Here is a 5,730-nt window from a genome sequence, read left to right as displayed (position 1 = left end):
CTTCGGGAGGCACTCGCGAACTAAGACCGAAACTACGATCTCTCTAGAGAGTTGCACACATACATTATCATCTATCCGGCAGGGCTTCGCCGTCCAGAACTAGTTCCTGTCGGAACCCAGACAGCCTTACGGCTCTATGAAACTCTTTTCGTGGGAGGGAGAGAAGAAGCCAGATAATGCATGGCATATGTATGAGAGCAAGGGATGAGTGTGGAGGGCTGCCCCTCCACCTCTATTTATAGGAAATCCCAAGGGGTAGGGTAGTTTCACACAAAAACCCAAAATGCACATGAATGAAGTCCTTTCACAAGGACCTAGGAGTGAAACCAAGGAACAAGAGGGTCCCCAAGGGGGGATACCCCATGTGGCCGGCCACACCCCCATGAGGGGCCCAAAAAATGGCTCCTATCCATCCATGTCATTCCCAAGATCTTTTGGGGCAAAGCCCCAAAAGGTGGCTTTCCATAAAGTAGCCATAAAGCTGATTTTCACTATTCACGACGACAATTTTCAGCGTCTGATCGAACTGAAAATATTTATGTGGGCTTAGAACATTTCCAGTACCCACCATAATAATTTTCAACGCGTTCTGGAACAATTCCAGTTTAGTGATTTTCATCTGCGAAAAGCATCTGAACCGGTTCCTGCAGCTCCGGAACATTTCCGGTTTTTATTTCTGAAAATTCCAAAAAGTTTCCAGAATGATTCTGGCACCCTCCAAGAATTATCAAGCATGTGCCGAAACCATTTTGACTTAATGGCATACCCCGAAACAACTTTTTCGGTTTCACCGAAACTCATCCGGTGACCTCTCTCTATGGAACTTTTCCGCTGTCCGAAACTTTTCGGTGATTTTCTCTCAGACTCCCTGTCTAGTATTCAGCAGATAGATGACCCTTAAGCGTGTGACCCTATAGGTTCGGTGAAGTATAAACATGACCCGGAACCCCTTCCGATCAATGATCAACATTGGAGCCGTGGACACCCATATTGACCCCTATACCCACACGAATGAATATTCGAGTGAACCTCCAGTTGCAGTGAGCTATTCCTGTTGCTTCGCGATATGTCACAAACACCCGAGGTGAGATTTGTTGCATCCCCGTGGACGAACAATTTGTCCACCATGCAAGTTACCTCGTTACCGGTTTTGTTCTCTTTTCTCGTTTCCGTGTTCCGGCATCCCAGTGATCAAATCACAAGGTGTCTGGCCAGACGATTATGGATACCGTAACACCGAGAGGTCCCGAGAATATCTCTCCATCGTCGGAGGAGCAAATCCCAATCTTGAGCTATCAAGTTACTTGACATACTTTTCCATGAACCCGTAAGCCGCCGTAATAGCCACCCATTTACGGATGACGTTTAACAAACCCCAAAGTTCATGAAACAAGCATGAAGAAACTCAATACTCTCATGGTCTAAGGAATCATGCAAACATTAACCATCTCTGTGTTATGTACCATTAATTTGTGACGAATGAATCTCATAGCATAACATCAATCCGGGTCGATTCAACACAAATGTTCTCTTAACATTGTGCCCTTAAAATTGCTGGCATAAACACGCCCATGATCAGGAAAACAGAACCATCATGCAACACTTGAGCTAGTCTTAGAGGCCAGACTAGGAATACTTCTTACCGTTTATTATTCCACACGTGCATATGAGTCTTCCTCCGAGCCTCGTGGATATTGCAGACTCGAGAATCATTGCAGTTATAGCATGGAACATAAACATAATTATGAACTCGGAGATAAATAATATCATTTATTATTGCCTCTAGGGAATATCTTCTACAAAGGGCCTATCGGGAGATCCTGACACTCTTCGGGGCAGCCTCGGGCCTCATGGTAAATCTATCCCAAAGCGCGACACTACCCATTAGGTGCTCACGCGTGGAGTTGGACTCGGTTTGCCGCACACTAGCATGCACAAGTGCATATTTCCCATGCAAGTACCTAGGCCTTCCACTCAGAATCAGGAAGGCCACCGCTGCACAGTTTCAGTATCTGGTGGAACAATTTGCTAGTCGTCTACCCAACTGGAAGGCGGCTACCTTGCCCAAGATTGGTCGGCTCATACTTATCCTCTCAGTACTGTGCGCACTTCCGATCCATGCGATGATGGCACTTCAGATACCTCCAAGAACTATGACGGCATTGACGAAGATATGTCGAGGTTTCCTGTGGTGTGGCAAGATGGAGGCCAGGGGCGAAAACTACGCTATGGCATGAGACTCTGTTTGCCGCCCAAAGTGGGCGGGCGGTCTCAGAATAGCGAACCTGCGATGGTTGAACACTGCCATGTCGGTGAGATGGCCGTGGTTGCAGCGTACTGATCAGTCCAGGCCATGGTCTCGGTTCAGGATTTCCGTGCTGACAGAATCGATGGCACTTTTTCGCGCAGCAACTACAATCACCATGGGGAATGGTGAGGTAGAGCTCTTCTAGGAAGATAGATGGCTCGACGGATACCGAGTGGAGGAGCTAGCACCCCTACTATGCACAACGGTGGCAAGGCAAACTAGATCAACTCGCACGGTCGTTGAAGCTCTGGCGGATCACACTTGGGCTCTAGACATTGGGCCAGAACTTACGACAACCATGCTTCGGCAATTCCTGGATCTAAACGAGTGGATGCGATTGACCTCCAGCTTGCCACGCAGGACAGTATCAAGTGGGCATGGGAGAAGGATGGCATGTTCTCGGCGCGATCTGTTTACGCGGCCAAGTTCTCCGGTCTCCAGGTCGCGCCTACGGCAGATTTCACCTGGAAGTCCAGGGCGCCACTGCAGAAACGTTTCTTTGTTTGCTGGCCATCAAGAATAGATGTTGGACCTTTGACCGACTAGCACACAGGGAGTCCAGAGTTCATGCCCACTATGCAACCAACACGATGAAACCATGACCCACATCATAATTGGGTGTGTGTTCACACGGGAGGTTTGGGCAAGGGTATGCCTGACTATGGGGCAATCGGACAGAACCCCTACAACAAATGAGACACTACCCGAGTGGTGCATTCGACAAGAATAAAGTGGACAACATAAGAAGTTAGCAAGGCCAATTTGCATCCTTGTCTTATGGGAGCCGTGGACGCACCGCAATGCCATGGTCTTCGATGGAGCGACGCCACCTACGGGATAGGTGCTGCGAAGCAGTGAGAGGCCCGAGCATGGAAACAGGCAGGGCTACTAAGAGGGGAAGTTGAGGCGTTCTTTGATGGCCTCGCAACGTGGGGTAGTGTCGAGTAGTAGACTGTAGTATGCTGTGGAGTGGCTATGAGCCACCTGTAAATATTCTTGTAACATTTTGAACATGGAGGGAGTCTTTCCCTTTCCCCCCTTAAATATATGACACGCACACTGATGCATATTCAAGAAAAAAAAAGGTTGAATAAAGCTCTAAACTCCCCTGCATTCCAGTTTAAATACTCCCCTCCTCCTCTTCCCGGTCATCAGCACACTCCGCAATCTCCAATCGCCACATCTCATCTCCCCACTTCCCGAATCCTTTCCCTTCCAGTGCAGCAGTTTGCCATGGACGCCTCAGCCACCATCACCACAGGGAAGACGAAGAAGGGCGCGGCTGGGTGCAAGGCGGGCGGCCCCAGGAAGAAGTCCGTGTCGCGGTCCGTCAAGGCCGGGCTCCAGTTCCCCGTCAGCCGCATCGGGCGCTACCTCAAGAAGGGCCGCTACGCCCAGCGCGTCGGCACCGGCGCCCCCGTCTACCTCGCGTCCGTCCTCGAGTACCTCGCCGCCGAGCTGCTGGAGCTCGCGGGCAACGCCGCCAAGGACAACAAGAAGAGCCGCATCATCATCCCCCGCCACCTGCTGCTCGCCGTCAGGAACGACGAGGAGCTCGGCAAGCTGCTCGCCGGCGTCACCATTGCGCATGGCGGCGTGGTCCCCAAGATCAACCCGGTGCTACTCCCCAAGAAGATGGTCGAGAAGGCAACCAAGGAGCCCAAGTCGCCGAAGAAGACCGCCAAGTCCCCCAAGAAGGCGTAGGAGGCGCGTCGCCTTGCTTAAATTGTTGTATGTAGCTGGGATGGATCGATGGGTGTGCTTCAAAGTAGACGGTTGTTGTTGGTCTGGGTGTGTCGCTGTATCTTCTCATCCGTGACTTACATGGAACAATGCGTTGCATAAACAATTGTGTTCCTTTTGCCTGCACTCTCTATTCCTTTGCTTAGATTTGCATCTTTGAGATTCATGTCCTTTTGAATTTCAACCAGAGGCTTGGGCAGTAATTGCAAAGGTTGTGAAAAAAATGGCGGAAGGCAGGTTCCTTGGCGCATGTTTGAAATATTTGGCGGTTGTATTTCCCGCCCCATTTTCAAAAGCTGAAAACACTTATCCAAAAATTAAAGGTTTGTCATAATTAAATTCTTGTCCAAATTGGGCGCTCATGGAGTTTGGCGCCCAAGAGGATTGAAAGAGTTTTTTGTTTTGGCGGCAAGATTTGCTGCTCGACTGAATTCAGTTCCGAGAGTTTGGCGGGCAATTGAAAACTGTATCCACCGGCGCTCAAGGAGAAATTGATCAGAAAGTTCATGGTGTTTGCAGGGATTTAGTTTGAAGGTGCTTGTGCCCAGGATGTCAGACGTTCTCTCTCTGTGCCCACTAGCGGCGGGGTGAGAGCGCCGTCGTTGCTGGTCCTCAGATTTAATAGAGAACACAGTCCACATCTGAGCTCGGTCTTGTACCTACAGCTCGAGTTAAACATCAGGCGCACAAGCCAGCCAGAGCGGCCGCCGGGAGAGCCGCCACGGACGGAGGGGGGTCAACTGGCGAGCAACACTATCGGAGTTCTCAACTGATCTGCCATCCGGTTTCTTATGCAATCTTAACATCCTATGGTTGTACAGTACATCTTCAGTTTTTTACCAATCTGTCTAGCAAGGTACCATTTTTTCAACAATTTTTAAAAGAGTAGTGTACTCCATACATTGTGCGTGAGTGATATGCTCCTCATGTGCGTTAGAAAAAAAAGTTGCCTTGTTGTGATGCGTCGACCGAGGATCATCTCAAGTTTGGCCTTTGTCGCTATGGCGCGTTGACCGATGATCATCCCCACCCTCCACAAGTCCTGGAGTCACCGTTAGCCGTCGACATCGTCGAGGCCGAGCGCCAGATCCGCCGTCATCAATCCTCAAACCTAAATATGGAACCACCATTCTCTCTCGCCAACCGGTGACGCCGCCTGGGACGACTGCCACCGGCCGAGGTCCTAAACCCGTCGACCGAAAAGGGGTGACAGGAGACTGAGCCCATCGACTCCTTCACGCCAACATGGACACCATCAAGACGGGACTGGAGTTCGGGCATTATTCTTGGATCCGTTGCTACCGTCACCGCCAGAAGCAACTGCCCCACACGAAACCTACCCTATCTACAGCCGGAGCCAAACCACAGGGGCTCCCAACCCCTCTCGTTGCCAGAGCCAATGATGGAGGAGGCAGGGAAGGGAGGCGTTGCCACCAAGGAAGGAGGTAGGAAATTGTGTTCACCTATCTCGTCGCCTTGCAGAAGTGGTTAGGAGTGAAACTTTGCAGACTCCCAATCCACCTCCCAACCTAGAGAAATTTGTCGGGAGGAATTTCCACCCCCGCCAACCGTCGTTGCCGAACCTACAAAACTGAAAAATATATCAGGTACAATAGGAGTCCTCCTAATCAGCCTTTAAGACGAGGGGAGGTGAACAATCGCGCACCCTCCGTGTGCCA

The 5,730-nt window shown here is 50.5% G+C and overlaps 1 pseudogene; it reads left to right on the top strand.

Moving 5' to 3' along the window:
* The first annotated feature begins 3,450 nt into the window (after nucleotides 1–3,450).
* Nucleotides 3,451–4,177, top strand: LOC125530563 (histone H2A pseudogene; annotated as a pseudogene).
* Nucleotides 4,178–5,730: the final 1,553 nt, after the last annotated feature.

Source organism: Triticum urartu, chromosome 6A (assembly GCF_056163025.1).
Source record: "Triticum urartu cultivar PI428250 chromosome 6A, HENAU_Tu73, whole genome shotgun sequence".
In the NCBI taxonomy this organism is placed as follows: Eukaryota; Viridiplantae; Streptophyta; class Magnoliopsida; order Poales; family Poaceae; genus Triticum; species Triticum urartu.
Note: the sequence above shows the minus strand (reverse complement) of the source record. Positions and strands in the feature narration are given on the sequence as shown.